General features: G+C 48.7%; 16 non-coding genes across 16 annotated transcripts; all 16 read left to right on the top strand.

Annotated features, from left to right (window-relative positions):
* The first annotated feature begins 1,559 nt into the window (after positions 1 to 1,559).
* On the top strand, positions 1,560 to 1,632 carry TRNAV-CAC (transfer RNA valine (anticodon CAC)). The gene has a single exon. It is a non-coding gene; the product is annotated as a tRNA-Val (tRNA).
* A 307-nt stretch (positions 1,633 to 1,939) lies between these two features.
* Positions 1,940 to 2,051, top strand: TRNAL-CAA (transfer RNA leucine (anticodon CAA)). Its single transcript has 2 exons — positions 1,940 to 1,977; positions 2,006 to 2,051. It is a non-coding gene; the product is annotated as a tRNA-Leu (tRNA).
* Positions 2,052 to 5,142: 3,091 nt separating this feature from the next.
* On the top strand, positions 5,143 to 5,215 carry TRNAV-CAC (transfer RNA valine (anticodon CAC)). Its single transcript has one exon. It is a non-coding gene; the product is annotated as a tRNA-Val (tRNA).
* A 307-nt stretch (positions 5,216 to 5,522) lies between these two features.
* Positions 5,523 to 5,634, top strand: TRNAL-CAA (transfer RNA leucine (anticodon CAA)). The gene is made up of 2 exons: positions 5,523 to 5,560; positions 5,589 to 5,634. It is a non-coding gene; the product is annotated as a tRNA-Leu (tRNA).
* A 3,081-nt stretch (positions 5,635 to 8,715) lies between these two features.
* TRNAV-CAC (transfer RNA valine (anticodon CAC)) lies at positions 8,716 to 8,788 on the top strand. Its single transcript has one exon. It is a non-coding gene; the product is annotated as a tRNA-Val (tRNA).
* Positions 8,789 to 9,095: 307 nt separating this feature from the next.
* On the top strand, positions 9,096 to 9,207 carry TRNAL-CAA (transfer RNA leucine (anticodon CAA)). Its single transcript has 2 exons — positions 9,096 to 9,133; positions 9,162 to 9,207. It is a non-coding gene; the product is annotated as a tRNA-Leu (tRNA).
* Positions 9,208 to 12,298: 3,091 nt separating this feature from the next.
* On the top strand, positions 12,299 to 12,371 carry TRNAV-CAC (transfer RNA valine (anticodon CAC)). The gene has a single exon. It is a non-coding gene; the product is annotated as a tRNA-Val (tRNA).
* Positions 12,372 to 12,678: 307 nt separating this feature from the next.
* Positions 12,679 to 12,790, top strand: TRNAL-CAA (transfer RNA leucine (anticodon CAA)). The gene is made up of 2 exons: positions 12,679 to 12,716; positions 12,745 to 12,790. It is a non-coding gene; the product is annotated as a tRNA-Leu (tRNA).
* A 2,631-nt stretch (positions 12,791 to 15,421) lies between these two features.
* On the top strand, positions 15,422 to 15,493 carry TRNAP-AGG (transfer RNA proline (anticodon AGG)). Its single transcript has one exon. It is a non-coding gene; the product is annotated as a tRNA-Pro (tRNA).
* Positions 15,494 to 15,881: 388 nt separating this feature from the next.
* On the top strand, positions 15,882 to 15,954 carry TRNAV-CAC (transfer RNA valine (anticodon CAC)). The gene has a single exon. It is a non-coding gene; the product is annotated as a tRNA-Val (tRNA).
* A 307-nt stretch (positions 15,955 to 16,261) lies between these two features.
* TRNAL-CAA (transfer RNA leucine (anticodon CAA)) lies at positions 16,262 to 16,373 on the top strand. The gene is made up of 2 exons: positions 16,262 to 16,299; positions 16,328 to 16,373. It is a non-coding gene; the product is annotated as a tRNA-Leu (tRNA).
* A 3,081-nt stretch (positions 16,374 to 19,454) lies between these two features.
* Positions 19,455 to 19,527, top strand: TRNAV-CAC (transfer RNA valine (anticodon CAC)). Its single transcript has one exon. It is a non-coding gene; the product is annotated as a tRNA-Val (tRNA).
* Positions 19,528 to 19,834: 307 nt separating this feature from the next.
* On the top strand, positions 19,835 to 19,946 carry TRNAL-CAA (transfer RNA leucine (anticodon CAA)). The gene is made up of 2 exons: positions 19,835 to 19,872; positions 19,901 to 19,946. It is a non-coding gene; the product is annotated as a tRNA-Leu (tRNA).
* A 2,631-nt stretch (positions 19,947 to 22,577) lies between these two features.
* Positions 22,578 to 22,649, top strand: TRNAP-AGG (transfer RNA proline (anticodon AGG)). Its single transcript has one exon. It is a non-coding gene; the product is annotated as a tRNA-Pro (tRNA).
* A 388-nt stretch (positions 22,650 to 23,037) lies between these two features.
* On the top strand, positions 23,038 to 23,110 carry TRNAV-CAC (transfer RNA valine (anticodon CAC)). Its single transcript has one exon. It is a non-coding gene; the product is annotated as a tRNA-Val (tRNA).
* Positions 23,111 to 23,417: 307 nt separating this feature from the next.
* On the top strand, positions 23,418 to 23,529 carry TRNAL-CAA (transfer RNA leucine (anticodon CAA)). The gene is made up of 2 exons: positions 23,418 to 23,455; positions 23,484 to 23,529. It is a non-coding gene; the product is annotated as a tRNA-Leu (tRNA).
* The last annotated feature ends 1,810 nt before the right edge of the window (positions 23,530 to 25,339 follow it).

Genomic DNA, 25,339 nt, shown 5'->3' with positions numbered 1-25,339 from the left:
TTTGCATTTCCTGCCTCACCTGACAGGCAAGCTGAGATAAAAGAGACTGTGTCTATCCCTCACCATCGTGAGGTACTACGCTCCTGGGGCATCTGTCACAGCTCACCAAGAGGAGTTGCGCCAGCTTACGGCAGTCAGTTGCTCACTGTTTGACCTTTGCAATGAAGCCTGAGCCTACAGCATTCAAGCCAGCCAAGGAAGGAAGGTACGAGAGCGAAAATAGCTTTCCTGCCCTCACCAAGAACACACACCTTGAGCAAATAAAGTGCCAGACTTACGAGGCCCTATCGCCACCGGAGCATCACTTTTAGTGACGCCCCGGTGGCACTATGCACTGCGCGGTATTTACAAGATGGCGTTCAGCCACTTTTTGTGGCTTAACACCACCTTGTAAATACGGCCCCTTAGCACGCAGCGCGTTCCCTGGAAGGGGCGTGCAATGGGTGTTGTTGGGAGTGTGCCACAGCAACACCATAGCATTTTGATACTGCTCCAGATTTAGGAGTTGGCGTAAATCTGCGTCAGCACCAAAATCCAACGCCATCCCAGGGGTGTCGTTAGAGTGGCGCACTGAGGAGAAATGTTTTCATTTCTCCTTGTTTTTGCTCTTTCTATGTGTGATGCATTCTGCAGCACACATAGAAGTAAGAGCAAATCACCATTGAAGATTTTTTTTTTGGGCAGGAAGGTGTCCCTTCCTGCACAAAAACAATTTCCCCCTCAACGCAGTCATCCTTGTACCATGGTGCAAGAACGGCTGCGTTGGCGCTCAGCAGCTAATTTAGAGCTGGCGCAGGGGGAAGCACAGGGGTGCGCTGTATTCTACTAAATACGGCGCTTCCCTGCATTTTGAAAATGACGGCGCGTGGGGCTTGCAAATTTGGCACAGCGTCGCGCTTAGTCATTTTCTTGTAAATCTGGGCCAAAATGTCTAAAGGATAGAGGCTTTTTATGTCATGTTCGATGAAGACCATGCAAATGACTCTAGTCGTACTGCAGAAGAGAGCACCATGTGCAGTTTCTTGCTTTGGGATGTAGTCTCCCACTCTCTGTCACCAACCCTCCGAGCAGGGTCGGAGCCGTTGCATTTCTGTGCCCAGGCTCGTTGGTCTAGGGGTATGATTCTCGCTTAGGGTGCGAGAGGTCCCAGGTTCAAATCCCGGACAAGCCCATTTTAGCGGAAAACAATCAAATCCTGCTCAAAATACACAACCCCTCAACATTTCTCATTCCACTCGAAGCATTGTTGCGCAAAACATATTTTTTGCCTCAGGCGAAAAATGGATTACAATGCCTTGGCTTCCTTCCTGCTTGCTCTCAGTGCGCCCTGTGTGATGATTTCACAGGCTCTCCTTCCTGGCATTTAGGCATCAGATATTTGTCTGTCTCTGCCCGCAGCTGTGGGATTTTTCAGGACGTCTGAGTGTATGCATGCTGGCTGACACCGCTGCAATTTTCACACTTACCCCTCGCATTCCAAGCAACTGCTGATAAAGTATAGAGGAAATCGTGCAAACATATGAGGGGAACTGTGCTCCTTCAGTCAAACCAGCAAGCTTGTTTCTGTAGTGTAGTGGTTATCACGTTCGCCTCACACGCGAAAGGTCCCCGGTTCGAGACCGGGCAGAAACACTTGGCAGCAGCAGCTTTTGTGTTTGCTCCCTAAAACCTCAGGCTCTCTCAATGCACACTTAGACAGAAATGACCTTTAAAAACTTGTGACCTGTGTAAAACGTGCTTTACTATTGCAGGACGCTAAAAAGTTATCTGCATCCCTCGGTGGTCGTGCATGTGCATTGTTTCTTGTTCTGTTTTTTTTTTTTTTTCTTGGCCATGTTATATTGTGGGGCCTTTAAAGCTGTGACTTTGATAGGAACATTGCAAGCGGCAAAATCAACAAGTGCAGACTGAAGAGTCCGACCTGCACACTGTTTTGGCTGTCAGGATGGCCGAGTGGTCTAAGGCGCCAGACTCAAGAGAGCTTGATCTTCAGTGAAGCTGAGCCTTCTGGTCTCTTCATGGAGGCGTGGGTTCAAATCCCACTTCTGACAGGTGTATTTTCTTCCCTTAAATCTTGCTCTGCTTGCAGAGCCAGCTCCTCACACCACTATCTTTGGAAGCTGCTGTGGCATGTGAGGAGAAATCCACCAACCCATCGGCTGGGCCCTCAATCAAAATTCTGTGTATTACTGGAAGGGGCGTCTCAGGCACACCTTCTGTTAGAGCTGCACTTTATGACAGTAACTACCATGCTGGTTTCTACTTAAGCAGTTGATTCTATTGTTTGAAGTGAGGCTCTCCTGCCACCTTTTGGGCAAAGAAGACACTGCCCCTGCAACAACACAGGCAGACAAGCTCAAACTAGGTTTCTTGGTTAGGTGGGCGGAGCATATTGGCAATGGTGCCTCCTCGTGACTTGCAATTTACATGAAGAAGACAGAGAGGCAGCTGGGAGTAGGCAGTACCCATGAACCCCTGAACACTGTCTTGCGACTAGCACACAATTCTGAAATGAGGCGGGGGAAAGGAGGTGATTTCCCCATCAAGGGCCATTCCGGGAAATCAGCCACCCTGCGTCTCCCAGGTGAGTGTTTCAGGCCTATGAGCCACTAATATAAATCTCGCCTGATCGAGCCTGATTGAGCGCTGATCAAGCAAGTGTGCTTGAATCCAAGAGGCATGCTCCTCTGGCTCAAGAGCTAGCAGGCCCTTCAGTGCTTCTGGTTGGGAAGTCTAAGGTGCAAGGGTCCATGACTTGCAGCGGGTTACAACTACCAGAAAGGGTCTGCTTTTCACATCAGTGCCCTAGTTCAGCTCACTGGCACAGGGCATTTTGACTACCTCTTGCCTTGCTAGAGACAAACAAAAAATCCTTGACAGAAAACATCAATTGCTATGGCACGCTTAGAGAGAGAGAGCCTCCAAATGGCCCTGCTTTTCGGAAAGACGCTTCAGAAGATGTTTCAAATGACTATGCAGCGGCAGTCTATTTGGTATAGGGGTATGATTCTCGCTTCGGGTGTGAGAGGACCTCGGTTCAAATCCCAGACAAACCCCTACCTTTATAGGTTCAGTCTGTGTTTTAAACAGGAGTATTTCTGCTTTTCACTCTTGTAAGATGTCATGTTGCAATGCAATACATGCTTTATACTGGCGTCGAGACGGTTCAGCATCATGAAGGTATGCGAGATTTCTTTGCAACTGCTTTTCTGTGCTGGAGCAGCAGTGCTCGTAGGAACATTAAATGCACAGTGCTTCTCCATGGTAATTTCGGGTCCAGTTCTGAAATCACCTCTTGGAATGAAAGTGATCCCAGTTCCTTTCTTCCAAGGGAAGAGATCGTGTTCCGGAAGGCTCAGCTTTGAGCGTCATGAACATTGGCCCTCATCCTTGCATCCCAGTCCAATGCATAGCCACATAAAGCAAGCAGGTGTGTCTGTTTCCATAGTGTGGTGGTTCCAGTACAATGCATAGCCACATGAAGCAAGCCGGCAAGTGTGTCTGTTTGTCTAGTGTAGTGGTTATCATGCGCACCTCACATGCGAAAGGTCCCTGGTTCGAGCAGCTGGGCTTTTTCACAGTATTTGCATTTCCTGCCTCACCTGACAGGCAAGCTGAGATAAAAGAGACTGTGTCTATCCCTCACCATCGTGAGGTACTACGCTCCTGGGGCATCTGTCACAGCTCACCAAGAGGAGTTGCGCCAGCTTACGGCAGTCAGTTGCTCACTGTTTGACCTTTGCAATGAAGCCTGAGCCTACAGCATTCAAGCCAGCCAAGGAAGGAAGGTACGAGAGCGAAAATAGCTTTCCTGCCCTCACCAAGAACACACACCTTGAGCAAATAAAGTGCCAGACTTACAAGGTCCTATCGCCACCGGAGCATCACTTTTAGTGACGCCCCCGTGGCACTATGCACTGCACGGTATTTACAAGATGGCGTTCAGCCACTTTTTGTGGCTTAACACCACCTTGTAAATACGGCCCCTTAGCACGCAGCGCGTTCCCTGGAAGGGGCGTGCAATGGGTGTTGTTGGGAGTGTGCCACAGCAACACCATAGCATTTTGATGCTGCTCCAGATTTAGGAGTTGGCGTAAATCTGCGTCAGCACCAAAATCCAACGCCATCCCAGGGGTGTCGTTAGAGTGGCGCACTGAGGAGAAATGTTTTCATTTCTCCTTGTTTTTGCTCTTTCTATGTGTGATGCATTCTGCAGCACACATAGAAGTAAGAGCAAATCACCATTGAAGATTTTTTTTTTGGGCAGGAAGGTGTCCCTTCCTGCACAAAAACAATTTCCCCCTCAACGCAGTCATCCTTGTACCATGGTGCAAGAACGGCTGCGTTGGCGCTCAGCAGCTAATTTAGAGCTGGCGCAGGGGGAAGCACAGGGGTGCGCTGTATTCTACTAAATACGGCGCTTCCCTGCATTTTGAAAATGACGGCGCGTGGGGCTTGCAAATTTGGCACAGCGTCGCGCTTAGTCATTTTCTTGTAAATCTGGGCCAAAATGTCTAAAGGATAGAGGCTTTTTATGTCATGTTCGATGAAGACCATGCAAATGACTCTAGTCGTACTGCAGAAGAGAGCACCATGTGCAGTTTCTTGCTTTGGGATGTAGTCTCCCACTCTCTGTCACCAACCCTCCGAGCAGGGTCGGAGCCGTTGCATTTCTGTGCCCAGGCTCGTTGGTCTAGGGGTATGATTCTCGCTTAGGGTGCGAGAGGTCCCAGGTTCAAATCCCAGACAAGCCCATTTTAGCGGAAAACAATCAAATCCTGCTCAAAATACACAACCCCTCAACATTTCTCATTCCACTCGAAGCATTGTTGCGCAAAACATATTTTTTGCCTCAGGCGAAAAATGGATTACAATGCCTTGGCTTCCTTCCTGCTTGCTCTCAGTGCGCCCTGTGTGATGATTTCACAGGCTCTCCTTCCTGGCATTTAGGCATCAGATATTTGTCTGTCTATGCCCGCAGCTGTGGGATTTTTCAGGACGTCTGAGTGTATGCATACTGGCTGACACCGCTGCAATTTTCACACTTACCCCTCGCATTCCGAGCAACTGCTGATAAAGTATAGAGGAAATCGTGCAAACATATGAGGGGAACTGTTCTCCTTCAGTCAAACCAGCAAGCTTGTTTCTGTAGTGTAGTGGTTATCACGTTCGCCTCACACGCGAAAGGTCCCCGGTTCGAGACCGGGCAGAAACACTTGGCAGCAGCAGCTTTTGTGTTTGCTCCCTAAAACCTCAGTCTCTCTCAATGCAGACTTAGACAGAAATGACCTTTAAAAACTTGTGACCTGTGTAAAACGTGCTTTACTATTGCAGGACGCTAAAAAGTTATCTGCATCCCTCGGTGGTCGTGCATGTGCATTGTTTCTTGTTCTGTTTTTTTTTTTTTTTCTTGGCCATGTTATATTGTGGGGCCTTTAAAGCTGTGACTTTGATAGGAACATTGCAAGCGGCAAAATCAACAAGTGCAGACTGAAGAGTCCGACCTGCACACTGTTTTGGCTGTCAGGATGGCCGAGTGGTCTAAGGCGCCAGACTCAAGAGAGCTTGATCTTCAGTGAAGCTGAGCCTTCTGGTCTCTTCATGGAGGCGTGGGTTCAAATCCCACTTCTGACAGGTGTATTTTCTTCCCTTAAATCTTGCTCTGCTTGCAGAGCCAGCTCCTCACACCACTATCTTTGGAAGCTGCTGTGGCATGTGAGGAGAAATCCACCAACCCATCGGCTGGGCCCTCAATCAAAATTCTGTGTATTACTGGAAGGGACGTCTCAGGCACACCTTCTGTTAGAGCTGCACTTTATGACAGTAACTACCATGCTGGTTTCTACTTAAGCAGTTGATTCTATTGTTTGAAGTGAGGCTCTCCTGCCACCTTTTGGGCAAAGAAGACACTGCCCCTGCAACAACACAGGCAGACAAGCTCAAACTAGGTTTCTTGGTTAGGTGGGCGGAGCATATTGGCAATGGTGCCTCCTCGTGACTTGCAATTTACATGAAGAAGACAGAGAGGCAGCTGGGAGTAGGCAGTACCCATGAACCCCTGAACACTGTCTTGCGACTAGCACACAATTCTGAAATGAGGCGGGGGAAAGGAGGTGATTTCCCCATCAAGGGCCATTCCGGGAAATCAGCCACCCTGCGTCTCCCAGGTGAGTGTTTCAGGCCTATGAGCCACTAATATAAATCTCGCCTGATCGAGCGCTGATCGAGCAAGTGTGCTTGAATCCAAGAGGCATGCTCCTCTGGCTCAAGAGCTAGCAGGCCCTTCAGTGCTTCTGGTTGGGAAGTCTAAGGTGCAAGGGTCCATGACTTGCAGCGGGTTACAACTACCAGAAAGGGTCTGCTTTTCACATCAGTGCCCTAGTTCAGCTCATTGGCACAGGGCATTTTGACTACCTCTTGCCTTGCTAGAGACAAACAAAAAATCCTTGACAGAAAACATCAATTGCTATGGCACGCTTAGAGAGAGAGAGCCTCCAAATGGCCCTGCTTTTCGGAAAGACGCTTCAGAAGATGTTTCAAATGACTATGCAGCGGCAGTCTAGTTGGTATAGGGATATGATTCTCGCTTCGGGTGTGAGAGGACCTCGGTTCAAATCCCAGACAAACCCCTACCTTTATAGGTTCAGTCTGTGTTTTAAACAGGAGTATTTCTGCTTTTCACTCTTGTAAGATGTCATGTTGCAATGCAATACATGCTTTATACTGGCGTCGAGACGGTTCAGCATCATGAAGGTATGCGAGATTTCTTTGCAACTGCTTTTCTGTGCTGGAGCAGCAGTGCTCGTAGGAACATTAAATGCACAGTGCTTCTCCATGGTAATTTCGGGTCCAGTTCTGAAATCACCTCTTGGAATGAAAGTGATCCCAGTTCCTTTCTTCCAAGGGAAGAGATCGTGTTCCGGAAGGCTCAGCTTTGAGCGTCATGAACATTGGCCCTCATCCTTGCATCCCAGTCCAATGCATAGCCACATAAAGCAAGCAGGTGTGTCTGTTTCCATAGTGTGGTGGTTCCAGTACAATGCATAGCCACATGAAGCAAGCTGGCAAGTGTGTCTGTTTGTCTAGTGTAGTGGTTATCATGCGCACCTCACATGCGAAAGGTCCCTGGTTCGAGACGCTGGGCTTTTTCACAGTATTTGCATTTCCTGCCTCACCTGACAGGCAAGCTGAGATAAAAGAGACTGTGTCTATCCCTCACCATCGTGAGGTACTACGCTCCTGGGGCATCTGTCACAGCTCACCAAGAGGAGTTGCGCCAGCTTACGGCAGTCAGTTGCTCACTGTTTGACCTTTGCAATGAAGCCTGAGCCTACAGCATTCAAGCCAGCCAAGGAAGGAAGGTACGAGAGCGAAAATAGCTTTCCTGCCCTCACCAAGAACACACACCTTGAGCAAATAAAGTGCCAGACTTACAAGGCCCTATCGCCACCGGAGCATCACTTTTAGTGACGCCCCGGTGGCACTATGCACTGCGCGGTATTTACAAGATGGCGTTCAGCCACTTTTTGTGGCTTAACACCACCTTGTAAATACGGCCCCTTAGCACGCAGCGCGTTCCCTGGAAGGGGCGTGCAATGGGTGTTGTTGGGAGTGTGCCACAGCAACACCATAGCATTTTGATACTGCTCCAGATTTAGGAGTTGGCGTAAATCTGCGTCAGCACCAAAATCCAACGCCATCCCAGGGGTGTCGTTAGAGTGGCGCACTGAGGAGAAATGTTTTCATTTCTCCTTGTTTTTGCTCTTTCTATGTGTGATGCATTCTGCAGCACACATAGAAGTAAGAGCAAATCACCATTGAAGATTTTTTTTTTGGGCAGGAAGGTGTCCCTTCCTGCACAAAAACAATTTCCCCCTCAACGCAGTCATCCTTGTACCATGGTGCAAGAACGGCTGCGTTGGCGCTCAGCAGCTAATTTAGAGCTGGCGCAGGGGGAAGCACAGGGGTGCGCTGTATTCTACTAAATACGGCGCTTCCCTGCATTTTGAAAATGACGGCGCGTGGGGCTTGCAAATTTGGCACAGCGTCGCGCTTAGTCATTTTCTTGTAAATCTGGGCCAAAATGTCTAAAGGATAGAGGCTTTTTATGTCATGTTCGATGAAGACCATGCAAATGACTCTAGTCGTACTGCAGAAGAGAGCACCATGTGCAGTTTCTTGCTTTGGGATGTAGTCTCCCACTCTCTGTCACCAACCCTCCGAGCAGGGTCGGAGCCATTGCATTTCTGTGCACAGGCTCGTTGGTCTAGGGGTATGATTCTCGCTTAGGGTGTGAGAGGTCCCAGGTTCAAATCCCGGACAAGCCCATTTTAGCGGAAAACAATCAAATCCTGCTCAAAATACACAACCCCTCAACATTTCTCATTCCACTCGAAGCATTGTTGCGCAAAACATATTTTTTGCCTCAGGCGAAAAATGGATTACAATGCCTTGGCTTCCTTCCTGCTTGCTCTCAGTGCGCCCTGTGTGATGATTTCACAGGCTCTCCTTCCTGGCATTTAGGCATCAGATATTTGTCTGTCTCTGCCCGCAGCTGTGGGATTTTTCAGGACGTCTGAGTGTATGCATGCTGGCTGACACCGCTGCAATTTTCACACTTACCCCTCGCATTCCAAGCAACTGCTGATAAAGTATAGAGGAAATCGTGCAAACATATGAGGGGAACTGTGCTCCTTCAGTCAAACCAGCAAGCTTGTTTCTGTAGTGTAGTGGTTATCACGTTCGCCTCACACGCGAAAGGTCCCCGGTTCGAGACCGGGCAGAAACACTTGGCAGCAGCAGCTTTTGTGTTTGCTCCCTAAAACCTCAGGCTCTCTCAATGCACACTTAGACAGAAATGACCTTTAAAAACTTGTGACCTGTGTAAAACGTGCTTTACTATTGCAGGACGCTAAAAAGTTATCTGCATCCCTCGGTGGTCGTGCATGTGCATTGTTTCTTGTTCTGTTTTTTTTTTTTTTTCTTGGCCATGTTATATTGTGGGGCCTTTAAAGCTGTGACTTTGATAGGAACATTGCAAGCGGCAAAATCAACAAGTGCAGACTGAAGAGTCCGACCTGCACACTGTTTTGGCTGTCAGGATGGCCGAGTGGTCTAAGGCGCCAGACTCAAGAGAGCTTGATCTTCAGTGAAGCTGAGCCTTCTGGTCTCTTCATGGAGGCGTGGGTTCAAATCCCACTTCTGACAGGTGTATTTTCTTCCCTTAAATCTTGCTCTGCTTGCAGAGCCAGCTCCTCACACCACTATCTTTGGAAGCTGCTGTGGCATGTGAGGAGAAATCCACCAACCCATCGGCTGGGCCCTCAATCAAAATTCTGTGTATTACTGGAAGGGGCGTCTCAGGCACACCTTCTGTTAGAGCTGCACTTTATGACAGTAACTACCATGCTGGTTTCTACTTAAGCAGTTGATTCTATTGTTTGAAGTGAGGCTCTCCTGCCACCTTTTGGGCAAAGAAGACACTGCCCCTGCAACAACACAGGCAGACAAGCTCAAACTAGGTTTCTTGGTTAGGTGGGCGGAGCATATTGGCAATGGTGCCTCCTCGTGACTTGCAATTTACATGAAGAAGACAGAGAGGCAGCTGGGAGTAGGCAGTACCCATGAACCCCTGAACACTGTCTTGCGACTAGCACACAATTCTGAAATGAGGCGGGGGAAAGGAGGTGATTTCCCCATCAAGGGCCATTCCGGGAAATCAGCCACCCTGCGTCTCCCAGGTGAGTGTTTCAGGCCTATGAGCCACTAATATAAATCTCACCTGATCGAGCCTGATTGAGCGCTGATCAAGCAAGTGTGCTTGAATCCAAGAGGCATGCTCCTCTGGCTCAAGAGCTAGCAGGTCCTTCAGTGCTTCTGGTTGGGAAGTCTAAGGTGCAAGGGTCCATGACTTGCAGCGGGTTACAACTACCAGAAAGGGTCTGCTTTTCACATCAGTGCCCTAGTTCAGCTCACTGGCACAGGGCATTTTGACTACCTCTTGCCTTGCTAGAGACAAACAAAAAATCTTTGACAGAAAACATCAATTGCTATGGCACGCTTAGAGAGAGAGAGCCTCCAAATGGCCCTGCTTTTCGGAAAGACGCTTCAGAAGATGTTTCAAATGACTATGCAGCGGCAGTCTAGTTGGTATAGGGGTATGATTCTCGCTTCGGGTGTGAGAGGACCTCGGTTCAAATCCCAGACAAACCCCTACCTTTATAGGTTCAGTCTGTGTTTTAAACAGGAGTATTTCTGCTTTTCACTCTTGTAAGATGTCATGTTGCAATGCAATACATGCTTTATACTGGCGTCGAGACGGTTCAGCATCATGAAGGTATGCGAGATTTCTTTGCAACTGCTTTTCTGTGCTGGAGCAGCAGTGCTCGTAGGAACATTAAATGCACAGTGCTTCTCCATGGTAATTTCGGGTCCAGTTCTGAAATCACCTCTTGGAATGAAAGTGATCCCAGTTCCTTTCTTCCAAGGGAAGAGATTGTGTTCCGGAAGGCTCAGCTTTGAGCGTCATGAACATTGGCCCTCATCCTTGCATCCCAGTCCAATGCATAGCCACATAAAGCAAGCAGGTGTGTCTGTTTCCATAGTGTGGTGGTTCCAGTACAATGCATAGCCACATGAAGCAAGCCGGCAAGTGTGTCTGTTTGTCTAGTGTAGTGGTTATCATGCGCACCTCACATGCGAAAGGTCCCTGGTTCGAGTCGCTGGGCTTTTTCACAGTATTTGCATTTCCTGCCTCACCTGACAGGCAAGCTGAGATAAAAGAGACTGTGTCTATCCCTCACCATCGTGAGGTACTACGCTCCTGGGGCATCTGTCACAGCTCACCAAGAGGAGTTGCGCCAGCTTACGGCAGTCAGTTGCTCACTGTTTGACCTTTGCAATGAAGCCTGAGCCTACAGCATTCAAGCCAGCCAAGGAAGGAAGGTACGAGAGCGAAAATAGCTTTCCTGCCCTCACCAAGAACACACACCTTGAGCAAATAAAGTGCCAGACTTACAAGGCCCTATCGCCACCGGAGCATCACTTTTAGTGACGCCCCGGTGGCACTATGCACTGCGCGGTATTTACAAGATGGCGTTCAGCCACTTTTTGTGGCTTAACACCACCTTGTAAATACGGCCCCTTAGCACGCAGCGCGTTCCCTGGAAGGGGCGTGCAATGGGTGTTGTTGGGAGTGTGCCACAGCAACACCATAGCATTTTGATGCTGCTCCAGATTTAGGAGTTGGCGTAAATCTGCGTCAGCACCAAAATCCAACGCCATCCCAGGGGTGTCGTTAGAGTGGCGCACTGAGGAGAAATGTTTTCATTTCTCCTTGTTTTTGCTCTTTCTATGTGTGATGCATTCTGCAGCACACATAGAAGTAAGAGCAAATCACCATTGAAGATTTTTTTTTTGGGCAGGAAGGTGTCCCTTCCTGCACAAAAACAATTTCCCCCTCAACGCAGTCATCCTTGTACCATGGTGCAAGAACGGCTGCGTTGGCGCTCAGCAGCTAATTTAGAGCTGGCGCAGGGGGAAGCACAGGGGTGCGCTGTATTCTACTAAATACGGCGCTTCCCTGCATTTTGAAAATGACGGCGCGTGGGGCTTGCAAATTTGGCACAGCGTCGCGCTTAGTCATTTTCTTGTAAATCTGGGCCAAAATGTCTAAAGGATAGAGGCTTTTTATGTCATGTTCGATGAAGACCATGCAAATGACTCTAGTCGTACTGCAGAAGAGAGCACCATGTGCAGTTTCTTGCTTTGGGATGTAGTCTCCCACTCTCTGTCACCAACCCTCCGAGCAGGGTCGGAGCCGTTGCATTTCTGTGCCCAGGCTCGTTGGTCTAGGGGTATGATTCTCGCTTAGGGTGCGAGAGGTCCCAGGTTCAAATCCCGGACAAGCCCATTTTAGCGGAAAACAATCAAATCCTGCTCAAAATACACAACCCCTCAACATTTCTCATTCCACTCGAAGCATTGTTGCGCAAAACATATTTTTTGCCTCAGGCGAAAAATGGATTACAATGCCTTGGCTTCCTTCCTGCTTGCTCTCAGTGCGCCCTGTGTGATGATTTCACAGGCTCTCCTTCCTGGCATTTAGGCATCAGATATTTGTCTGTCTCTGCCCGCAGCTGTGGGATTTTTCAGGACGTCTGAGTGTATGCATGCTGGCTGACACCGCTGCAATGTTCACACTTACCCCTCGCATTCCAAGCAACTGCTGATAAAGTATAGAGGAAATCGTGCAAACGTATGAGGGGAACTGTGCTCCTTCAGTCAAACCAGCAAGCTTGTTTCTGTAGTGTAGTGGTTATCACGTTCGCTTCACACGCGAAAGGTCCCCGGTTCGAGACCGGGCAGAAACACTTGGCAGCAGCAGCTTTTGTGTTTGCTCCCTAAAACCTCAGGCTCTCTCAATGCACACTTAGACAGAAATGACCTTTAAAAACTTGTGACCTGTGTAAAACGTGCTTTACTATTGCAGGACGCTAAAAAGTTATCTGCATCCCTCGGTGGTCGTGCATGTGCATTGTTTCTTGTTCTGTTTTTTTTTTTTTTTCTTGGCCATGTTATATTGTGGGGCCTTTAAAGCTGTGACTTTGATAGGAACATTGCAAGCGGCAAAATCAACAAGTGCAGACTGAAGAGTCCGACCTGCACACTGTTTTGGCTGTCAGGATGGCCGAGTGGTCTAAGGCGCCAGACTCAAGAGAGCTTGATCTTCAGTGAAGCTGAGCCTTCTGGTCTCTTCATGGAGGCGTGGGTTCAAATCCCACTTCTGACAGGTGTATTTTCTTCCCTTAAATCTTGTTCTGCTTGCAGAGCCAGCTCCTCACACCACTATCTTTGGAAGCTGCTGTGGCATGTGAGGAGAAATCCACCAACCCATCGGCTGGGCCCTCAATCAAAATTCTGTGTATTACTGGAAGGGGCGTCTCAGGCACACCTTCTGTTAGAGCTGCACTTTATGACAGTAACTACCATGCTGGTTTCTACTTAAGCAGTTGATTCTATTGTTTGAAGTGAGGCTCTCCTGCCACCTTTTGGGCAAAGAAGACACTGCCCCTGCAACAACACAGGCAGACAAGCTCAAACTAGGTTTCTTGGTTAGGTGGGCGGAGCATATTGGCAATGGTGCCTCCTCGTGACTTGCAATTTACATGAAGAAGACAGAGAGGCAGCTGGGAGTAGGCAGTACCCATGAACCCCTGAACACTGTCTTGCGACTAGCACACAATTCTGAAATGAGGCGGGGGAAAGGAGGTGATTTCCCCATCAAGGGCCATTCCGGGAAATCAGCCACCCTGCGTCTCCCAGGTGAGTGTTTCAGGCCTATGAGCCACTAATATAAATCTCGCCTGATCGAGCCTGATTGAGCGCTGATCAAGCAAGTGTGCTTGAATCCAAGAGGCATGCTCCTCTGGCTCAAGAGCTAGCAGGCCCTTCAGTGCTTCTGGTTGGGAAGTCTAAGGTGCAAGGGTCCATGACTTGCAGCGGGTTACAACTACCAGAAAGGGTCTGCTTTTCACATCAGTGCCCTAGTTCAGCTCACTGGCACAGGGCATTTTGACTACCTCTTGCCTTGCTAGAGACAAACAAAAAATCCTTGACAGAAAACATCAATTGCTATGGCACGCTTAGAGAGAGAGAGCCTCCAAATGGCCCTGCTTTTCGGAAAGACGCTTCAGAAGATGTTTCAAATGACTATGCAGCGGCAGTCTAGTTGGTATAGGGGTATGATTCTCGCTTCGGGTGTGAGAGGACCTCGGTTCAAATCCCAGACAAACCCCTACCTTTATAGGTTCAGACTGTGTTTTAAACAGGAGTATTTCTGCTTTTCACTCTTGTAAGATGTCATGTTGCAATGCAATACATGCTTTATACTGGCGTCGAGACGGTTCAGCATCATGAAGGTATGCGAGATTTCTTTGCAACTGCTTTTCTGTGCTGGAGCAGCAGTGCTCGTAGGAACATTAAATGCACAGTGCTTCTCCATGGTAATTTCGGGTCCAGTTCTGAAATCACCTCTTGGAATGAAAGTGATCCCAGTTCCTTTCTTCCAAGGGAAGAGATCGTGTTCCGGAAGGCTCAGCTTTGAGCGTCATGAACATTGGCCCTCATCCTTGCATCCCAGTCCAATGCATAGCCACATAAAGCAAGCAGGTGTGTCTGTTTCCATAGTGTGGTGGTTCCAGTACAATGCATAGCCACATGAAGCAAGCCGGCAAGTGTGTCTGTTTGTCTAGTGTAGTGGTTATCATGCGCACCTCACATGCGAAAGGTCCCTGGTTCGAGACGCTGGGCTTTTTCACAGTATTTGATTTTCCTGCCTCACCTGACAGGCAAGCTGAGATAAATGAGACTGTGTCTATCCCTCACCATCGTGAGGTACTACGCTCCTGGGGCATCTGTCACAGCTCACCAAGAGGAGTTGCGCCAGCTTACGGCAGTCAGTTGCTCACTGTTTGACCTTTGCAATGAAGCCTGAGCCTACAGCATTCAAGCCAGCCAAGGAAGGAAGGTACGAGAGCGAAAATAGCTTTCCTGCCCTCACCAAGAACACACACCTTGAGCAAATAAAGTGCCAGACTTACAAGGTCCTATCGCCACCGGAGCATCACTTTTAGTGACGCCCCCGTGGCACTATGCACTGCGCGGTATTTACAAGATGGCGTTCAGCCACTTTTTGTGGCTTAACACCACCTTGTAAATACGGCCCCTTAGCACGCAGCGCGTTCCCTGGAAGGGGCGTGCAATGGGTGTTGTTGGGAGTGTGCCACAGCAACACCATAGCATTTTGATGCTGCTCCAGATTTAGGAGTTGGCGTAAATCTGCGTCAGCACCAAAATCCAACGCCATCCCAGGGGTGTCGTTAGAGTGGCGCACTGAGGAGAAATGTTTTCATTTCTCCTTGTTTTTGCTCTTTCTATGTGTGATGCATTCTGCAGCACACATAGAAGTAAGAGCAAATCACCATTGAAGATTTTTTTTTTGGGCAGGAAGGTGTCCCTTCCTGCACAAAAACAATTTCCCCCTCAACGCAGTCATCCTTGTACCATGGTGCAAGAACGGCTGCGTTGGCGCTCAGCAGCTAATTTAGAGCTGGCGCAGGGGGAAGCACAGGGGTGCGCTGTATTCTACTAAATACGGCGCTTCCCTGCATTTTGAAAATGACGGCGCGTGGGGCTTGCAAATTTGGCACAGCGTCGCGCTTAGTCATTTTCTTGTAAATCTGGGCCAAAATGTCTAAAGGATAGAGGCTTTTTATGTCATGTTCGATGAAGACCATGCAAATGACTCTAGTCGTACTGCAGAAGAGAGCACCATGTGCAGTTTCTTGCTTTGGGATGTAGTCTCCCACTCTCTGTCACCAACCCTCCGAGCAGGGTCGGAGCCGTTGCATTTCTGTGCCCAGGCTCGTTGGTCTAGGGGTATGATTCTCGCTTAGGGTGCGAGAGGTCCCGGGTTCAAATCCCGGACAAGCCCATTTTAGCGGAAAACAATCAAATCCTGCTCAAAATACACAACCCCTCAACATTTCTCATTCCACTCGAAGCATTGTTGCGCAAAACATATTTTTTGCCTCAGGCGAAAAATGGATTACAATGCCTTGGCTTCCTTCCTGCTTGCTCTCAGTGCGCCCTGTGTGATGATTTCACAGGCTCTCCTTCCTGGCATTTAGGCATCAGATATTTGTCTGTCTATGCCCGCAGCTGTGGGATTTTTCAGGACGTCTGAGTGTATGCATGCTGGCTGACACCGCTGCAATTTTCACACTTACCCCTCGCATTCCGAGCAACTGCTGATAAAGTATAGAGGAAATCGTGCAAGCATATGAGGGGAACTGTTCTCCTTCAGTCAAACCAGCAAGCTTGTTTCTGTAGTGTAGTGGTTATCACGTTCGCTTCACACGCGAAAGGTCCCCGGTTCGAGACCGGGCAGAAACACTTGGCAGCAGCAGCTTTTGTGTTTGCTCCCTAAAACCTCAGGCTCTCTCAATGCACACTTAGACAGAAATGACCTTTAAAAACTTGTGACCTGTGTAAAACGTGCTTTACTATTGCAGGACGCTAAAAAGTTATCTGCATCCCTCGGTGGTCGTGCATGTGCATTGTTTCTTGTTCTGTTTTTTTATTTTTTTCTTGGCCATGTTATATTGTGGGGCCTTTAAAGCTGTGACTTTGATAGGAACATTGCAAGCGGCAAAATCAACAAGTGCAGACTGAAGAGTCCGACCTGCACACTGTTTTGGCTGTCAGGATGGCCGAGTGGTCTAAGGCGCCAGACTCAAGAGAGCTTGATCTTCAGTGAAGCTGAGCCTTCTGGTCTCTTCATGGAGGCGTGGGTTCAAATCCCACTTCTGACAGGTGTATTTTCTTCCCTTAAATCTTGCTCTGCTTGCAGAGCCAGCTCCTCACACCACTATCTTTGGAAGCTGCTGTGGCATGTGAGGAGAAATCCACCAACCCATCGGCTGGGCCCTCAATCAAAATTCTGTGTATTACTGGAAGGGACGTCTCAGGCACACCTTCTGTTAGAGCTGCACTTTATGACAGTAACTACCATGCTGGTTTCTACTTAAGCAGTTGATTCTATCGTTTGAAGTGAGGCTCTCCTGCCACCTTTTGGGCAAAGAAGACACTGCCCCTGCAACAACACAGGCAGACAAGCTCAAACTAGGTTTCTTGGTTAGGTGGGCGGAGCATATTGGCAATGGTGCCTCCTCGTGACTTGCAATTTACATGAAGAAGACAGAGAGGCAGCTGGGAGTAGGCAGTACCCATGAACCCCTGAACACTGTCTTGCGACTTGCACACAATTCTGAAATGAGGCGGGGGAAAGGAGGTGATTTCCCCATCAAGGGCCATTCCGGGAAATCAGCCACCCTGCGTCTCCCAGGTGAGTGTTTCAGGCCTATGAGCCACTAATATAAATCTTGCCTGATCGAGCGCTGATCGAGCAAGTGTGCTTGAATCCAAGAGGCATGCTCCTCTGGCTCAAGAGCTAGCAGGCCCTTCAGTGCTTCTGGTTGGGAAGTCTAAGGTGCAAGGGTCCATGACTTGCAGCGGGTTACAACTACCAGAAAGGGTCTGCTTTTCACATCAGTGCCCTAGTTCAGCTCACTGGCACAGGGCATTTTGACTACCTCTTGCCTTGCTAGAGACAAACAAAAAATCCTTGACAGAAAACATCAATTGCTATGGCACGCTTAGAGAGAGAGAGCCTCCAAATGGCCCTGCTTTTCGGAAAGACGCTTCAGAAGATGTTTCAAATGACTGTGCAGCGGCAGTCTAGTTGGTATAGGGGTATGATTCTCGCTTCGGGTGTGAGAGGACCTCGGTTCAAATCCCAGACAAACCCCTACCTTTATAGGTTCAGTCTGTGTTTTAAACAGGAGTATTTCTGCTTTTCACTCTTGTAAGATGTCATGTTGCAATGCAATACATGCTTTATACTGGCGTCGAGACGGTTCAGCATCATGAAGGTATGCGAGATTTCTTTGCAACTGCTTTTCTGTGCTGGAGCAGCAGTGCTCGTAGGAACATTAAATGCACAGTGCTTCTCCATGGTAATTTCGGGTCCAGTTCTGAAATCACCTCTTGGAATGAAAGTGATCCCAGTTCCTTTCTTCCAAGGGAAGAGATCGTGTTCCGGAAGGCTCAGCTTTGAGCGTCATGAACATTGGCCCTCATCCTTGCATCCCAGTCCAATGCATAGCCACATAAAGCAAGCAGGTGTGTCTGTTTCCATAGTGTGGTGGTTCCAGTACAATGCATAGCCACATGAAGCAAGCTGGCAAGTGTGTCTGTTTGTCTAGTGTAGTGGTTATCATGCGCACCTCACATGCGAAAGGTCCCTGGTTCGAGACGCTGGGCTTTTTCACAGTATTTGCATTTCCTGCCTCACCTGACAGGCAAGCTGAGATAAAAGAGACTGTGTCTATCCCTCACCATCGTGAGGTACTACGCTCCTGGGGCATCTGTCACAGCTCACCAAGAGGAGTTGCGCCAGCTTACGGCAGTCAGTTGCTCACTGTTTGACCTTTGCAATGAAGCCTGAGCCTACAGCATTCAAGCCAGCCAAGGAAGGAAGGTACGAGAGCGAAAATAGCTTTCCTGCCCTCACCAAGAACACACACCTTGAGCAAATAAAGTGCCAGACTTACGAGGCCCTATCGCCACCGGAGCATCACTTTTAGTGACGCCCCGGTGGCACTATGCACTGCGCGGTATTTACAAGATGGCGTTCAGCCACTTTTTGTGGCTTAACACCACCTTGTAAATACGGCCCCTTAGCACGCAGCGCGTTCCCTGGAAGGGGCGTGCAATGGGTGTTGTTGGGAGTGTGCCACAGCAACACCATAGCATTTTGATACTGCTCCAGATTTAGGAGTTGGCGTAAATCTGCGTCAGCACCAAAATCCAACGCCATCCCAGGGGTGTCGTTAGAGTGGCGCACTGAGGAGAAATGTTTTCATTTCTCCTTGTTTTTGCTCTTTCTATGTGTGATGCATTCTGCAGCACACATAGAAGTAAGAGCAAATCACCATTGAAGATTTTTTTTTTGGGCAGGAAGGTGTCCCTTCCTGCACAAAAACAATTTCCCCCTCAACGCAGTCATCCTTGTACCATGGTGCAAGAACGGCTGCGTTGGCGCTCAGCAGCTAATTTAGAGCTGGCGCAGGGGGAAGCACAGGGGTGCGCTGTATTCTACTAAATACGGCGCTTCCCTGCATTTTGAAAATGACGGCGCGTGGGGCTTGCAAATTTGGCACAGCGTCGCGCTTAGTCATTTTCTTGTAAATCTGGGCCAAAATGTCTAAAGGATAGAGGCTTTTTATGTCATGTTCGATGAAGACCATGCAAATGACTCTAGTCGTACTGCAGAAGAGAGCACCATGTGCAGTTTCTTGCTTTGGGATGTAGTCTCCCACTCTCTGTCACCAACCCTCCGAGCAGGGTCGGAGCCGTTGCATTTCTGTGCCCAGGCTCGTTGGTCTAGGGGTATGATTCTCGCTTAGGGTGCGAGAGGTCCCAGGTTCAAATCCCGGACAAGCCCATTTTAGCGGAAAACAATCAAATCCTGCTCAAAATACACAACCCCTCAACATTTCTCATTCCACTCGAAGCATTGTTGCGCAAAACATATTTTTTGCCTCAGGCGAAAAATGGATTACAATGCCTTGGCTTCCTTCCTGCTTGCTCTCAGTGCGCCCTGTGTGATGATTTCACAGGCTCTCCTTCCTGGCATTTAGGCATCAGATATTTGTCTGTCTCTGCCCGCAGCTGTGGGATTTTTCAGGACGTCTGAGTGTATGCATGCTGGCTGACACCGCTGCAATTTTCACACTTACCCCTCGCATTCCAAGCAACTGCTGATAAAGTATAGAGGAAATCGTGCAAACATATGAGGGGAACTGTGCTCCTTCAGTCAAACCAGCAAGCTTGTTTCTGTAGTGTAGTGGTTATCACGTTCGCCTCACACGCGAAAGGTCCCCGGTTCGAGACCGGGCAGAAACACTTGGCAGCAGCAGCTTTTGTGTTTGCTCCCTAAAACCTCAGGCTCTCTCAATGCACACTTAGACAGAAATGACCTTTAAAAACTTGTGACCTGTGTAAAACGTGCTTTACTATTGCAGGACGCTAAAAAGTTATCTGCATCCCTCGGTGGTCGTGCATGTGCATTGTTTCTTGTTCTGTTTTTTTTTTTTTTTCTTGGCCATGTTATATTGTGGGGCCTTTAAAGCTGTGACTTTGATAGGAACATTGCAAGCGGCAAAATCAACAAGTGCAGACTGAAGAGTCCGACCTGCACACTGTTTTGGCTGTCAGGATGGCCGAGTGGTCTAAGGCGCCAGACTCAAGAGAGCTTGATCTTCAGTGAAGCTGAGCCTTCTGGTCTCTTCATGGAGGCGTGGGTTCAAATCCCACTTCTGACAGGTGTATTTTCTTCCCTTAAATCTTGCTCTGCTTGCAGAGCCAGCTCCTCACACCACTATCTTTGGAAGCTGCTGTGGCATGTGAGGAGAAATCCACCAACCCATCGGCTGGGCCCTCAATCAAAATTCTGTGTATTACTGGAAGGGGCGTCTCAGGCACACCTTCTGTTAGAGCTGCACTTTATGACAGTAACTACCATGCTGGTTTCTACTTAAGCAGTTGATTCTATTGTTTGAAGTGAGGCTCTCCTGCCACCTTTTGGGCAAAGAAGACACTGCCCCTGCAACAACACAGGCAGACAAGCTCAAACTAGGTTTTTTGGTTAGGTGGGCGGAGCATATTGGCAATGGTGCCTCCTCGTGACTTGCAATTTACATGAAGAAGACAGAGAGGCAGCTGGGAGTAGGCAGTACCCATGAACCCCTGAACACTGTCTTGCGACTAGCACACAATTCTGAAATGAGGCGGGGGAAAGGAGGTGATTTCCCCATCAAGGGCCATTCCGGGAAATCAGCCACCCTGCGTCTCCCAGGTGAGTGTTTCAGGCCTATGAGCCACTAATATAAATCTCACCTGATCGAGCCTGATTGAGCGCTGATCAAGCAAGTGTGCTTGAATCCAAGAGGCATGCTCCTCTGGCTCAAGAGCTAGCAGGTCCTTCAGTGCTTCTGGTTGGGAAGTCTAAGGTGCAAGGGTCCATGACTTGCAGCGGGTTACAACTACCAGAAAGGGTCTGCTTTTCACATCAGTGCCCTAGTTCAGCTCACTGGCACAGGGCATTTTGACTACCTCTTGCCTTGCTAGAGACAAACAAAAAATCTTTGACAGAAAACATCAATTGCTATGGCACGCTTAGAGAGAGAGAGCCTCCAAATGGCCCTGCTTTTCGGAAAGACGCTTCAGAAGATGTTTCAAATGACTATGCAGCGGCAGTCTAGTTGGTATAGGGGTATGATTCTCGCTTCGGGTGTGAGAGGACCTCGGTTCAAATCCCAGACAAACCCCTACCTTTATAGGTTCAGTCTGTGTTTTAAACAGGAGTATTTCTGCTTTTCACTCTTGTAAGATGTCATGTTGCAATGCAATACATGCTTTATACTGGCGTCGAGACGGTTCAGCATCATGAAGGTATGCGAGATTTCTTTGCAACTGCTTTTCTGTGCTGGAGCAGCAGTGCTCGTAGGAACATTAAATGCACAGTGCTTCTCCATGGTAATTTCGGGTCCAGTTCTGAAATCACCTCTTGGAATGAAAGTGATCCCAGTTCCTTTCTTCCAAGGGAAGAGATTGTGTTCCGGAAGGCTCAGCTTTGAGCGTCACGAACATTGGCCCTCATCCTTGCATCCCAGTCCAATGCATAGCCACATAAAGCAAGCAGGTGTGTCTGTTTCCATAGTGTGGTGGTTCCAGTACAATGCATAGCCACATGAAGCAAGCCGGCAAGTGTGTCTGTTTGTCTAGTGTAGTGGTTATCATGCGCACCTCACATGCGAAAGGTCCCTGGTTCGAGTCGCTGGGCTTTTTCACAGTATTTGCATTTCCTGCCTCACCTGACAGGCAAGCTGAGATAAAAGAGACTGTGTCTATCCCTCACCATCGTGAGGTACTACGCTCCTGGGGCATCTGTCACAGCTCACCAAGAGGAGTTGCGCCAGCTTACGGCAGTCAGTTGCTCACTGTTTGACCTTTGCAATGAAGCCTGAGCCTACAGCATTCAAGCCAGCCAAGGAAGGAAGGTACGAGAGCGAAAATAGCTTTCCTGCCCTCACCAAGAACACACACCTTGAGCAAATAAAGTGCCAGACTTACAAGGCCCTATCGCCACCGGAGCATCACTTTTAGTGACGCCCCGGTGGCACTATGCACTGCGCGGTATTTACAAGATGGCGTTCAGCCACTTTTTGTGGCTTAACACCACCTTGTAAATACGGCCCCTTAGCACGCAGCGCGTTCCCTGGAAGGGGCGTGCAATGGGTGTTGTTGGGAGTGTGCCACAGCAACACCATAGCATTTTGATGCTGCTCCAGATTTAGGAGTTGGCGTAAATCTGCGTCAGCACCAAAATCCAACGCCATCCCAGGGGTGTCGTTAGAGTGGCGCACTCAGGAGAAATGTTTTCATTTCTCCTTGTTTTTGCTCTTTCTATGTGTGATGCATTCTGCAGCACACATAGAAGTAAGAGCAAATCACCATTGAAGATTTTTTTTTTGGGCAGGAAGGTTTCCCTTCCTGCACAAAAACAATTTCCCCCTCAACGCAGTCATCCTTGTACCATGGTGCAAGAACGGCTGCGTTGGCGCTCAGCAGCTAATTTAGAGCTGGTGCAGGGGGAAGCACAGGGGTGCGCTGTATTCTACTAAATACGGCGCTTCCCTGCATTTTGAAAATGACGGCGCGTGGGGCTTGCAAATTTGGCACAGCGTCGCGCTTAGTCATTTTCTTGTAAATCTGGGCCAAAATGTCTAAAGGATAGAGGCTTTTTATGTCATGTTCGATGAAGACCATGCAAATGACTCTAGTCGTACTGCAGAAGAGAGCACCATGTGCAGTTTCTTGCTTTGGGATGTAGTCTCCCACTCTCTGTCACCAACCCTCCGAGCAGGGTCGGAGCCGTTGCATTTCTGTGCCCAGGCTCGTTGGTCTAGGGGTATGATTCTCGCTTAGGGTGCGAGAGGTCCCAGGTTCAAATCCCGGACGAGCCCATTTTAGCGGAAAACAATCAAATCCTGCTCAAAATACACAACCCCTCAACATTTCTCATTCCACTCGAAGCATTGTTGCGCAAAACATATTTTTTGCCTCAGGCGAAAAATGGATTACAATGCCTTGGCTTCCTTCCTGCTTGCTCTCAGTGCGCCCTGTGTGATGATTTCACAGGCTCTCCTTCCTGGCATTTAGGCATCAGATATTTGTCTGTCTCTGCCCGCAGCTGTGGGATTTTTCAGGACGTCTGAGTGTATGCATGCTGGCTGACACCGCTGCAATTTTCACACTTACCCCTCGCATTCCGAGCAACTGCTGATAAAGTATAGAGGAAATCGTGCAAACATATGAGGGGAACTGTGCTCCTTCAGTCAAACCAGCAAGCTTGTTTCTGTAGTGTAGTGGTTATCACGTTCGCCTCACACGCGAAAGGTCCCCGGTTCGAGACCGGGCAGAAACACTTGGCAGCAGCAGCTTTTGTGTTTGCTCCCTAAAACCTCAGTCTCTCTCAATGCAGACTTAGACAGAAATGACCTTTAAAAACTTGTGACCTGTGTAAAACGTGCTTTACTATTGCAGGACGCTAAAAAGTTATCTGCATCCCTCGGTGGTCGTGCATGTGCATTGTTTCTTGTTCTGTTTTTTTTTTTTTTTCTTGGCCATGTTATATTGTGGGGCCTTTAAAGCTGTGACTTTGATAGGAACATTGCAAGCGGCAAAATCAACAAGTGCAGACTGAAGAGTCCGACCTGCACACTGTTTTGGCTGTCAGGATGGCCGAGTGGTCTAAGGCGCCAGACTCAAGAGAGCTTGATCTTCAGTGAAGCTGAGCCTTCTGGTCTCTTCATGGAGGCGTGGGTTCAAATCCCACTTCTGACAGGTGTATTTTCTTCCCTTAAATCTTGCTCTGCTTGCAGAGCCAGCTCCTCACACCACTATCTTTGGAAGCTGCTGTGGCATGTGAGGAGAAATCCACCAACCCATCGGCTGGGCCCTCAATCAAAATTCTGTGTATTACTGGAAGGGACGTCTCAGGCACACCTTCTGTTAGAGCTGCACTTTATGACAGTAACTACCATGCTGGTTTCTACTTAAGCAGTTGATTCTATCGTTTGAAGTGAGGCTCTCCTGCCACCTTTTGGGCAAAGAAGACACTGCCCCTGCAACAACACAGGCAGACAAGCTCAAACTAGGTTTCTTGGTTAGGTGGGCGGAGCATATTGGCAATGGTGCCTCCTCGTGACTTGCAATTTACATGAAGAAGACAGAGAGGCAGCTGGGAGTAGGCAGTACCCATGAACCCCTGAACACTGTCTTGCGACTAGCACACAATTCTGAAATGAGGCGGGGGAAAGGAGGTGATTTCCCCATCAAGGGCCATTCCGGGAAATCAGCCACCCTGCGTCTCCCAGGTGAGTGTTTCAGGCCTATGAGCCACTAATATAAATCTCGCCTGATCGAGCGCTGATCGAGCAAGTGTGCTTGAATCCAAGAGGCATGCTCCTCTGGCTCAAGAGCTAGCAGGCCCTTCAGTGCTTCTGGTTGGGAAGTCTAAGGTGCAAGGGTCCATGACTTGCAGCGGGTTACAACTACCAGAAAGGGTCTGCTTTTCACATCAGTGCCCTAGTTCAGCTCACTGGCACAGGGCATTTTGACTACCTCTTGCCTTGCTAGAGACAAACAAAAAATCCTTGACAGAAAACATCAATTGCTATGGCACGCTTAGAGAGAGAGAGCCTCCAAATGGCCCTGCTTTTCGGAAAGACGCTTCAGAAGATGTTTCAAATGACTATGCAGCGGCAGTCTAGTTGGTATAGGGGTATGATTCTCGCTTCGGGTGTGAGAGGACCTCGGTTCAAATCCCAGACAAACCCCTACCTTTATAGGTTCAGTCTGTGTTTTAAACAGGAGTATTTATGCTTTTCACTCTTGTAAGATGTCATGTTGCAATGCAATACATGCTTTATACTGGCGTCGAGACGGTTCAGCATCATGAAGGTATGCGAGATTTCTTTGCAACTGCTTTTCTGTGCTGGAGCAGCAGTGCTCGTAGGAACATTAAATGCACAGTGCTTCTCCATGGTAATTTCGGGTCCAGTTCTGAAATCACCTCTTGGAATGAAAGTGATCCCAGTTCCTTTCTTCCAAGGGAAGAGATCGTGTTCCGGAAGGCTCAGCTTTGAGCGTCATGAACATTGGCCCTCATCCTTGCATCCCAGTCCAATGCATAGCCACATAAAGCAAGCAGGTGTGTCTGTTTCCATAGTGTGGTGGTTCCAGTACAATGCATAGCCACATGAAGCAAGCCGGCAAGTGTGTCTGTTTGTCTAGTGTAGTGGTTATCATGCGCACCTCACATGCGAAAGGTCCCTGGTTCGAGACGCTGGGCTTTTTCACAGTATTTGCATTTCCTGCCTCACCTGACAGGCAAGCTGAGATAAAAGAGACTGTGTCTATCCCTCACCATCGTGAGGTACTACGCTCCTGGGGCATCTGTCACAGCTCACCAAGAGGAGTTGCGCCAGCTTACGGCAGTCAGTTGCTCACTGTTTGACCTTTGCAATGAAGCCTGAGCCTACAGCATTCAAGCCAGCCAAGGAAGGAAGGTACGAGAGCGAAAATAGCTTTCCTGCCCTCACCAAGAACACACACCTTGAGCAAATAAAGTGCCAGACTTACAAGGTCCTAT

This window comes from Pleurodeles waltl, chromosome 10 (assembly GCF_031143425.1).
Source record: "Pleurodeles waltl isolate 20211129_DDA chromosome 10, aPleWal1.hap1.20221129, whole genome shotgun sequence".
NCBI lineage: Eukaryota > Metazoa > Chordata > Amphibia > Caudata > Salamandridae > Pleurodeles > Pleurodeles waltl.
The sequence above is the reverse complement of the archived record's forward strand: the minus strand, read 5'-3'. Positions and strand labels throughout refer to the sequence as shown.